Source organism: Macaca mulatta, chromosome 9 (genome assembly GCF_049350105.2).
Source record: "Macaca mulatta isolate MMU2019108-1 chromosome 9, T2T-MMU8v2.0, whole genome shotgun sequence".
NCBI lineage: Eukaryota > Metazoa > Chordata > Mammalia > Primates > Cercopithecidae > Macaca > Macaca mulatta.
This window is the reverse complement of record NC_133414.1, coordinates 92,968,381-92,980,768: the sequence shown is the minus strand read 5'-3', so window position 1 is coordinate 92,980,768 and position 12,388 is coordinate 92,968,381. Positions and strand designations below refer to the sequence as shown.

The window sequence follows — 12,388 nt, the reverse complement described above, 5'->3', positions numbered from 1 at the left end:
AAATAATCTCAGTAAAAAGTGGTCAGGGCCTTGGATTCTTGCTATAGTCAGCAAGAACATGTCTTAGGGCCTACAGTAAATTGGTTTTATCAAATGTGCAGACATAATTTAAGTTCTGAGGATTCAACTTAATAGAAATATAAATAAACTATTTTTAAATGGAGATAATTGGTGGAGTCCTACAGAATTCAATTTAAGTTGTGAGATTCCTAAATTGTTTTCATTACTACCAGGATTAAGAAAATAGTGACAATGATTTTTCTCACCATAGCTTATTTTTCCTCAAAGTTTCTGCCTTCTTGTTCTTAAATTTACTTTCATTGAAAGGTCCTTCAAATTTTTTCATTTATTCTTCTTACCTTGTGATGTCTATAGTAATTAATCTTACAGAATATCTGTGTTATAGTATTCCCACTTTCATCCCTGGATTACAAATGCATGAAAATATGCTTGACTTTATTGTCTAGGTCTTCAGTTGATAAAGACATAGTTCAATACAGTGTTGGTTTTTATTTATGTTTCTATTCATCTCATTTGTTCTGAAAATATATGCTATTTAAGGTATGGCAATAGCGTTTGAGAAATTCAAACTACAGGATATTTTAATATTTGTTTTTCTTTGGTTTTAGTTTTACTATTTCATCTAGTTGAGGGAAATCAAATTGTAAAATGAAGCAAATGACTTATAGAAAATAGAACTCTACTCTAGGGATTTGGTACTAATCAGTAGGGAGAATATACAAGAAGATTGTTAACTTAAACCTTACAGCTATAGTTCATTTTGCTATAGATGAAAAGAGACAGACAGCCCTGACTCAGAGCCAGGTGAGCTCAGTCTATGTAGGTATATAGGAAATAATTTTTCTTGTATTTCGTTTTAACTTCCTCAACACATCTGAACTAAGATCTGTAAATTCTAATCTTTCTAATACTTTATTTCTTTTCTTTCTTTCTTTCTTTTTTTTTTTTTTTTTTAAGGAGTCTCACTCTGTCGCTCAGGCTGGAGTGCAGTGGCGTGATCCCAGCTCACTGCAAACTCTGCCTACTGGGTTCAAGTGATTCTCCTGCCTCAGCTTCCCAATTAGCTGAGAATATAGGAATACATTTGCCTGCCATCACACCCAGCTAATTTTTTTTTTTTTTTTTTTTTTTTTTTTGTATTTTTAGTAGAGACAGAGTTTCACCATGTTTCCCAGGCTGATCTCAAACTCCTGACCTCGAGTGATCAACCTGCCTTGGCCTCCCAAAGTGGTGAGATTACAGGTGTGAGCCACCGTGCGCCACCTCTATCACTTTATTTCTTATCTTGGCTAACATAGGAACACCTCAGTCATTTAAAAGACTGAAATTTCCCTTGTGTAACATTTTATCCTTTTCATGGTTTCCTTCCATTCTATCATTCAGAATTACTCACTCAGCCTTACTTAAGCAGTTCCAATGAAAGATCACCGTTATACATTAGGCTGACATTTATTTTCTACATAATTAAATTTGGCCAAAAATCAAGACCAATCTTCCTATTTAAAATTTTATTAGTTATTATTGAACATTTAAAAAATAATTTCATATTTGCATGCAGTTGTAAGAAATAATAGAGATACTATGTACCCTATACTCAGTTTCCACCTGTGGTAACATCTTGCAAAACTATCTCAGGATATGACAACCAGAATGTTGACACTGGTAAAGACCACGTACTAGGCATAATCTTCATACAAATTTCGTTCAGATTTCCCTTTTATAACCACACTCACTTCCCACATGCACTGATCCCCTATTACCACCGGGTTCCAATGACCTGATTTCCACTTTTATAATTTAATCATTTCAAGAATGTAAATAAATGGAAGCATGCAGTATGTAAGGTTTTGGGATTGGATTTACTCATTTAGCACAAATCTCTGGAGATTCACTCAGACTGTTGTATATTTCACAGTTTGCTCCCTTTTATTATCGGGTACTATTGCATAGTATGAATGTACCAGGTCTATTTATGTAGTCATTCACCCATTGGAGAACTTCTGAGTTGCTTCCAAATTGGGGACTATTACAAAAAATGCTGCTATGGACATTCCTGTATAGGATTTTTGATGAACATACATTTTCATGTCACTGGGATAAATGCCCTAGTGTGCAATTGCTGGGTTATATGGTATTTACATGTTTTCCAGGGTGGTTGTACCATTTGATATTCTTTTTTTTTTTTTTTGAAACTTACAACATTTTTATTTCTAATTTTATTGAATTGTGATTCGACGTAGCTTATCTTTGTTATCCAATTCATGGGAGAATCTCTTTAGGATATGTAATATTTATAATATTTGTGTGTGTATATCTATATATAAATGTGTGTTATAGGTGTGTGTAGTTTATTTATTTATTTTTATTATTATACTTTAAGTTCATTTGATATTCTTAACAGCAATGTATGAGTGATCTAGTTTCTCTACATTCTTATCAGCATTTTGTATTGTATTTGGTATTGTCACTAGATTTTTTGTCATCATAATAAGACAAAGGGGAACTACTCTATTATTGTTACATGTCAGAAATGCAGACAGTTGTCAAACCTGATGCTTTTTTTTTTTTTTTTTTTTTGAGAGGGAGTCTCGCTCTTCCGCCCAGGCTGGAGTACAGTGGCATGATCTCGGCTCACTGCAAGCTGCGCCTCCCGGGTTTACGCCATTCTCCTGCCTCAGCCTCTGGAGTAGCTGGGACTACAGGCGCCGCCACCACGCCTGGCTAATTTTTTTTGTATTTTTAGTAGATACGGGGTTTCACTGTGTTAGCCAGGGTGGTCTCGATCTTCTGACCTCGTGATCCGCCCGCCTCGGCCTCCCAAAGTGCTGGGATTACAGGCGTGAGCACCTGATGCTTTTTTAAGAGGCAATAGATACCCTGTCTTTATTCAATAAAAACTTTTTACATGCTTGCCATGTGTGAGAAACACAATTGCAAAATGCTAAACAAAATGCATATGTTCTATATAATGATCTCAATAACACTGCAAAGCAGGTTGTCCTCATTTTACCTTTTTTAATTTAAATTGAAGTTCAAAAAACTTAAGCGATCTTCCCACCATCACAGCATAGGAGACTAAGTTTAGATTTGGAATCTGGGTCTATTTAGTAAATACCATGCAATGGCCATTCAGCCCAAAAGATATATTGTGAGTCCACTTGGTGTCAGACGTTGTACTAGAAATAATGAGAGAGAAGCAGTCTCTGCTTACAAGGAGAGCATTTTCAGTAGAGCAGAGAAAATACAAACATTTTTAATATATAAATATCATGCCGAAGGCATAAAGGCAGTACAATGGAACTTCAAGGAACAAGCACAGAATGGAGAATCCAGACACGGCTTACATCTCACAGTGTTCTTTATTCTCAGGTACCAGCTCACCACCAAGACGAAGCGAAGAAAAACAAATGTGTCTGTCATTCCTCACACCCCCTGCTCCAGTCTCTCATCCTCCTGCTAAGGAAAAGTACAAAACCAGTAAGTGATTACACCAACACTGAATAAGCTTGCAGCCTCTTCATCCTACACTCCACCCATGTATGGAATATTTGTGTTTCAGAGACAGGCATTCGTTCAGGAATTTGAAACATGTTTCCTAGATATGAGAAGCAGCTTCATTTGTCGAAAAGATTCTATAAAAAGCCAAAATATAAAAAAAGAATAAGGCAATTTTAAATGAAAGTGGCTTCCTACCCCAATAACATAAATATGTATGTGTGATGAGAATGTGAGAAGATAGGTCTTAAGGAATGGTTTGACATGAAGAAGAATCAACACATGCTGCACATGATGTTGGCCTTAGGGATCTTGCTAAATGATCAGTGTGTTTGGATGGATATAGCTTTGATTTATACTGATTTTTGGAAACCTTAGCACCAAAAAGGTTTTATTTTCATTCAGCTTGTTCCTGTGCTAATCTAAGATGTTACAAAAAGGCTAGAGGCATGAAATCAATCACTTGACAGTTATGTTCCCAATATATTTGGAAAAAAAAAAAAAGCAGTATTTGCTTTTGACTGCCATCAACATGGATAAACTGTTGGTCACATACATGAAGATTGAACACTTTACACAGGCGAGAGAGCTTAGTGCATTGCAGCCAAAAGTTGCCTGGAACTTGCTTTCATGTGTGAAGTATCACATCACCAAGGGGAGGGAAGATGCTACTATTTGTCATGTTCAGTTTTACAATACAGAAAAGGAAAATGAAAAAATAAGACACTTTGATATATATGCATCGTTGTATTTTGACTTTGAATATTTTTGTGCATATAGTATGGCTTTTTGGGTAAGACCTAACAAGGCTTTATGACTACCCACAGCTAAAACTTTGGCTTCTCACAATAACAACCCTTTTTTCCCCTAGTTTCTTTATCCACACAATTGCTTCTACCTGGAAGTTGCTTATTACCTGGACGTTTCTTCACATGCACTCTACTCTCCTTACTTTGCTGATTCCTACCCATCCTTTATTTCCCAGTTTATATGCTGCTTTCACTAGGAATTCTTCCTGATCTGCCCAGTATCAACTCAGTGGCCTCCCTTATCCTCCCTTATGAAGCTATGGCACCTTTCACCAAATCCATGTAACATATCAGGAGATCTATGAGCCCAGAGTTAAGAAACTTTGCATTAGAGAGCTACATCCAGTAATGCGCTGTGAATTCCCAGTGCCTACCCGTGTTTTTCTGAAATAAGACACTAAGGAGTTTGACCACATACCTCTCACAATTGGTCCTGCTGGTCTACCAACACAAATTTTGCCACAGAACTTTGAGATTTACCTGAGAATATTCACTTCCTTTGTCTCAGTCAAACCTTTATTTGGTGTTTGTTTCTATTCTCAGTTTTAAAATGTTTCTTCCTATGTGAGAAGAAAAAAAATTATTAGTGTAGAAACCTATCTATTTTAGTTTTCTTTGTTGGAAATAATTATTTAGATTTTGTTTTGACTTTCAATTTCTCCTCTCTATAAATTAAGATGAAAACATATTCTTTGTCTCATCACAAGCTAGTTGTGCAAATCAAATGAGATCATGCATGTAATTATTATCATTAAAAGTCATTATTTATTGATCCCATACTATATGCCAAACCCTTTGTAAGGAGCATGTATACATACATTTATTTAATCCTCACATAAACTTAATGACAAGGTAAAAGAACCAGTAAGGCACTGTAGGGTCCAACCCTACGGGGCTTTGTGGGTGTTCTCCCTGTGTGCGAGATGAGAGATCATAAGAAATAAAAACACGAGACAAAGAGATAAAGAGAAAACAGCTGCGTCCGGGGGACCACTACCACTAAGATGCGGAGACCAGTGGTGGCCCTGAATGGCTGGATGTGCTGCTATTTATTGTACACAAGACAAGGGGGCAGGGTAAGGAGGGTGAGTTGTCCAAGTGATTGAAAAGGTCCAGCAAGTCACGTGATCATAGGACAGGCCCCTTCCCTTTTAGGTAGCCAAAGCAGAGAGGGAAGGCAGCATATGTCAGTGTTTTCTTCTATGCACTTATCAGAAAGATCAACTTATCAGAAAGATCAAAGACTTTAGACTTTCACTATTTCTTCTGCTGCTATCTTCTAAGAACTTCAAAGAGGAACCAGGAGTATGGGAGGAACATGAAAGTGGACAAGACACGTGACCACTGAAGCACAGCACCACAGGGAGGGGTTTAGGCTACCGGATGACTGTGGGCAGGCCTGGATAGTATCCAACCTCCTACAAGAAGCTGGTGAAGTAGACTGTTCCCTGACTCCTCCAAGCAAAGGGAGACTCCCTTTTGTGATCTGCTAAGTAACAGGTGCCTTCCCAGGCACTGGCGTTACCGCTTGACCAAGGAGCCCTCAAGCGGCCCTTATGCGGGCATGACAGAGGGCTCACCTCTTGCCTTCTTGGTCACTTCTCACAATGTCCCTTCAGCACCTGACCCCATACCTGCTGGTTATTCCTTGGTTATATTAGTAATACAACAAAGAGTAAAATTTAAAAGCTAATGATTAATAATGTCTATACTAATGATTGATAATGTCCATGATCATCTCTATATCTAATTTGTATTGTAACTATTCTTATTCTATTTTTTTTATTATACTGAAACAGTTTGTGCCTTCAGTTTCTTGCCTGGCACCTGGGTAATCATCCACCCACAAAGCACTCAGCCAAGATACAAACTAAGGCAGTATGATGACAGTAAAGACTCAAGTGCTACAGTAAACTGCTTCCGTTACGAGCCACTCTTGAAAGTCCTTGTAAATAATAGCTAAGAAGTTATCCCTCTGTACACTCTTAGGAGATATCTGTGGTCCACATGGGAGGGTAAAGGCTGATAGATTTCTTGAAATGTCCCCACATAGGTCTGTGCTTTCTGTGGTTATGGTGAGAGGAAAGGTAATGAATGTGACAGATCTGTTTCACATGGTCTGCATATCTCTGTAGCCATGACAATGACTCTTGATCAGATCCTGTGAAGTAAACTGTTGCAATGTTTTCACAGATCTTGAGTATTGATGTTGTTCTATATGCCTGAAACAGTATGTAAATATGAGCCAAGTCATCAGCATGTTTAAAGTAAATCTAAAGATTAATGATGAGCAAATTGCTGTATGATTTGGAGTCCCTACCAGAGCTAACCACAAGGTAGACAGCTTCTGTTAAGAAAGTTGGACTCCAAGATTCAAGCAGGGTCTCCTGGGCAATAACATCCCATATATAACCCTGCAGTTCATAGCTAGAGGGAAAAATATCTCCTTTTGTTCCTACAGAAAGAAGACAAGAAACATTATGGTCAACTTCTCTGGCCTTTACCAATGTATTTTTCTTTCCTGCTATTACTGCATTATATCCATTATACTAATAAATGTTAGCTATATATGTAGCTTTCTGTGGAGCCATGTGAGTTTTTCCAATGAACTACTAAAGTAATAGGTGATTATGGTGAAACGGGCAAGGTTCCCTTGTCCCCCTTGCAGGGCAAGCGATGGGAGAGTGGCTTACTTCTTCAATGCCCTGCTGGTCACACCTCTAGAGGAGAATAAAGACGGGCAGGCTGTGGGGTTCCAACCCCACAGCAGTGTATAGGGGCAAATGTTTACATCTGAAGCCCCAGTAGGCATGTGCAGGGTGCTCTTTTAATTTACTGTCTATAGGCATCTTGTGGTAACCAGCTCAATTAGACCCTCTACCTTGTAGCAAGGACAGAGGGCTTTCTGTATCCTGGGTTCTTGCCTCAGTGTACTGGAAGAATAGGATTACATGCGGGCTTGGAGAATGAGTGCAAGGTTTTATTGAGTGTGAGTAGCTGTCCGCCAGCTGGGGAGCCAGAAGGGGGATGGTTTTTCCCTAGAATTGGGCCACTCAGCGGCCCTGGCTCTCCTCTGACTGCCCCAGCCAAACTCCACCTCATCCCCTCACCGTCAATGGCCTGCCCACGTGCTGGTGTTTTTTGATGTGCTCCTTCAATGTCTTCTCGTTGTACAGCTGCTTATGTCTTCTGCTGATGTGCTCCTCTCAATGTCTGGTCTTGGGTTTTTATAGGCCAAGGATGGGGGTGTGTTGGACCAGAGTGGTCTTGGAAAACGCAACATTTAGGTGTGAAAGCAGACTTGCCTGTCCTCACCTAGGTCCCTGGGGGTGGAGTCCTAGTCAGGGACCCGCCTTTCTCTGCCCAGCACTTCCCTGCCTCTCTTCCCTATCATTTAAAGGGACAGTGCTCTTCCCTTCCCAGCACTCCCATATCAATGGGACTGCCAATGCATGGGTTAACAAGTAAATACCAGGAACGGTTTTAAGCTTCTTTCATCAATCAATGTTAGTTCTATAACAATGATACATATAAAGACCAAACGTTTTAAGCCTGACTGACCAATGGCAACTAGCTTAAGTAAACACAGCCTGGCACTTTGGAAGTTAGTCAATATGGTGTGGACTCCCTTCAGTGATCATTCTTCATTTTTAATTTTTTTTAAATTGCCATAGGCTATTGGGGAACAGGTGGTATTGGTTAAATGAGTAAGGTCTTTAGTGGTGACTTGTGAGATTTTGGTGCACCCATCACCCGAGCAGTATACATTGTACCTTATTTGTAGTCTTTTATCTCTCACCACCTTCCCCTCCATTTCCCCTGATTCCCTAAAGTCCATTGTGTCATTCTTATGCCTTTGCATCCTCGTAGCTCAGATCCCACTTATGAGTGAGAACATATGATGTTTGGTTGTCCATTCCTGAATTACTTCACTTAGAATAATAGTCTCCAGTCTCATCCAGGTAGCTGTGAATGCCATTAATTCATTCCTTTCTTGTGGCTGAGTAGTATTTCGTCATATATATATATATATATATATATATATATATATATATATCTCACAGTTTCTTTATCCACTCATTAATTGATGGGCATCTGGGTTGGTTACATGTTTTTGCAACTGCAAATTGTGCTCCTATAAACATGCATGTGCTAGTATCTTTACCATATAGTGACTTCTTTTCCTCTGGGTAGATACCCAGTAGTGGAACTGCTGGATAAAATGTTAGTTCTACTTTTAGTTCTTTAAGGAATCTCCACACTGTTTTCCACAATGGTTGTACTAGTTTACATTATAGTGTAAACTAGCAGAATACTTATACCAGCACTGTAGAAGTATTCTCTGTTCACCTCATCCATGAAAACATCTACTCTTTTTTTATTTTTTGATTATGGCCATTCTTGCAGGAGTAAGGTGGTATCACATTGTGGTTTTGATTTGCATTTCCCTGATCATTCGTGATGTTGAATATTTTTTCGTATGTTTGTTGGTCATTTGTATATATTGGCTTAGGCAAGAATTTCATGAACAAGAACGAAAACCAATGCAATAAAAACAAAGATAAATTGCTGGAATTTAATTAAACTAAAGAGCTTTTGCACAGTAAAAGGAACAGTCAGCAGAGTAAACAGACAACCCACAGAGTGGGAGAAAATCTTCACAATCTACATATCTGAAAAATGACTGATATTCAGACTCTACAATAAACTCAAACAAAGCAACAAGAAAAAAATCCCATCGAAAAGTGGGCTAAAGACATTAATAAACAAATTGCAGTGCTTATACTTCTAAGGATAATGTGAAACCACTTTAACTTCTGTAATCAATACAAAAAATATTTCTACAACTACTGTTCCTGCCCTTCTGCCTGTCTCACCAACACAATCACCAAATCAACTCTTTCTAAAGCTTACCCCAACAGCGTAACTCACCCTTACTTACATAATCCATGCGTTCAGCTTTTTGGTTTCATATATTAAGTGGTTATGTCATCTTTAAATGAGATCATGTTTTCTTTCTATGAGAAAGTATACAGTATTATGATGCATCAGACAATGGTTTGCATTTCAGTTCTGCCATTTACCATTTAAATACTTTACTGTTTAAATAAATGAATCAAAGACACATATATGTCTTTAAGTCATATCTTTAACTCATGAAATTTGAGTCAGTTTCTTCAGTTGAAAATGTAAATAATATCTATCTTTCAGAGCTATGTAAGACTGAAAAAAATCCCTATTAGTTTTCTAGAAGTTGGGTAATCTCTATGGGTTAATTGATTTTATACCAATAAATCCAATACTGTTTAGGCAAATATTGCCTCTTTAGTTTTTCTATCTATGTAAAATATAGAAATATATACATATATAATATGAGTAATGTCAATGAAGAATTGGACATATGAACAATATTTTATTTCTTTGAAAATACACTACTTGAATTTTAGTTATTTTATTGTGTTTCATCTTCTTAAGAACAATCTGAAATAAGCAGAAAATGAATATCTGTATTAATGAGTAAATGTTTAACTAACACACCCTTCATATTATATCCAGAATAACTATTTCCTTTAGAAATAACACTGCACATTTTGATCAGTTGAAAAAAACTGCTTGCAAAATTGGCTTCTTTTTTCAATTTAAACTGCAATTTATGCTAAATTATTTTTAATATCAGGGAACTCATTTTCTTAAAAACATCACAAAACACCCTTATTAATGTCTAGAAAAGAAGAATCAAAGCCTGCAAATAATATAGACTCTTGGACTACCCATTCTATGAGCAGACAGTCTGTAAAGAGGGAGAGCTACCCATCATGCTAGGGATGATGGTAACCCATAAGTTATTCTACCTCTGAATTTAGGAAAACAATTACTTAAACTCCCTCCATCTAGTGTAAAAATAACCTTTCTTCACAAATGATACTGTATGTGATACCGATAGTCTACATTTCAGCCAGTTCTCACACTTAAATCTGGGACTGGCCAAAGTGCCTTCAACAAAGTCTGAGGTGATTGTCTACAGAAAGGAAGTGCTTTGCTCAAAGTGTTCACCAAGCGCTAGAGATTCACTTATGTTTAAATAAAAGTGGGTTAAAAAAATCTCTTGACAGTAGTGGAGTAAGAGGGTATAACTCATAATTAATGGTAAAAAAATAATACTCTCTTCTCTTCCTCCATTACCCTTTCCAGACTTTAGGTCTTGAAAAAGTATAGAATTGTGTTGCTGATGTATATACCATTTTTATTTTTCTCCTTGCTTTTTAGAGTTCCTTCATCTTGTTGACAAAAGTCCTCAGAATGAGTCTAACTCTGATAATGTAACTAAAACCTTGGGTTTCATAACCTCAGATTTCTTGTTAGCAAAAATATGATAAATACAAAAAAATGCCTAGGTGCACAGTGGCTTGAACACAATAGGTACTTAATAAATGCTTATTACTACTGTTACCAATAATGTTGCTGTGATGATTAAATAAAGTAATATCTTTCAAATTATCTAGCAATGCTGACCAAAATGAGCAAAACATAGCTTACTTCTGGTTTGCTAAATTAGGAAAGGTTAAAGGAATTCTCTCTTAGAGCAGTGCAATGATCAATTTACCTGCCTAAAATCAAAAAGCAACCTCTTCAACAAAAAATGGGAAACAAACACGTGGTGCTTAAGTGAGATCTCATAAACTTATTTTACATTTGACAACCTTACTGTGGAATTTGTGTGGAATGAATCAACATACGCAGTTTCCATATAAACAAAAACAAAGCTTTTTTTAATGTGAAAACTGGGATTCATAAATATACATACAGTGTGTGTATTCATAGTATACACAGTGAGATGAATGAAATAAAATAAAATAAAATAAAATATAGATTTTATTTGTAGTTGAAAGGAAATGTTATCTTTTTGCTCTCCCAGGCATAGAATTTTATAAACTATTATTTTATCATCCTGGTCAATGGAGAAATAATCTGCTACTAATTTTGGTGAAGTCATCCGATTTAGAGTATATGCTCCCTTAAAATAGTTATGTAAGATTCTTACATGCATATACAAAACTTTATTAAAATTTTTATTCTAATAAGCAAAAAAAAAATGAGTAAAGACTTGCAAGAAAAAAAATTATTTCTCTATAGACTCTCTTGGTCTTTTAAAAATCTTGAGGGACCATAATTAATTTGAGAAGAAGGAGTGTCCTAGTACTATTTTGGGTTGCTATAAGGGAATACCCGAAGGTGGGTAATTTATAAAGAAAGAATGTTTATTTGGCTCAGATTCTGATAACTGAAAAGTTCAATATTGAGCATCTGATTCTGGTAAGAACCTCAGGCTCCTTCTACTCATGGCAGATGACCAAAAGGAACTGGCTTGAGCAGAGATCACCATGCCAAGAGAGAAGAGGAAAGAGAGAAAGGGAAGGTGCCAGACTCTTTTGAACACCAGCTCTCTGGGAACTGGTAGAATGAGAACTCATTCACCCCTTAGGGAGGGCATTAACCTATTCATAAGGGATCATCCCCCATGATCTAACACCTCCCTTTAGGCTCCACCTCCCCACACTGCCACACTGGGGATCAAATTTCGACATGAGATTTGGTGGGGATGAACAAATCACATCTAAACCATAGCACAGAGAAATGCAGATGATCCCATGGCAGGAAAAGAATTGTTCCATTGTGGTCCAAATCAGTCACTCTGGCTGTTGGTCAGCAGAGTCTTCTATTCCATTACGTTGTTAGGTGGTTTCCTTAACCTTCCTTCAAGCAATCTGTGCTGATTACTCAAGGAATGAGGATGCTTGTCTTCCTTTTTCTTATTTATTAACCAAGTGGACAGTTGTTATCTGTTAATTAGAGTGTGAGAAGTCTGTAGAAGTGTGTTTTAGGCATTTCAGAGCAATTGAGACAACCATAAGCAATATGTGGTATAATTATACAATATTATTCCTCTCAGCAATGAAAAGGAACTAAGAACTAGTACACACAATGAAATGAATGAATCTCAAAGATTCATAAGCCAGATACAAAAGACTGCATTGTTATAATTTCCTTTCTATGAAGTTTCT

The 12,388-nt window shown here is 37.1% G+C and overlaps 1 long non-coding RNA gene across 1 annotated transcript in view; it reads left to right on the top strand.

Moving 5' to 3' along the window:
- The first annotated feature begins 3,387 nt into the window (after positions 1-3,387).
- LOC144331402 (uncharacterized) overlaps positions 3,388-12,388 on the top strand; it is a 44,807-nt gene continuing 35,806 nt past the window's right edge. Inside the window, exon 1 of the long non-coding RNA XR_013398502.1 lies at positions 3,388-3,498. This is a non-coding gene — a long non-coding RNA (uncharacterized LOC144331402). The remainder of the gene's footprint in view (positions 3,499-12,388) is intronic.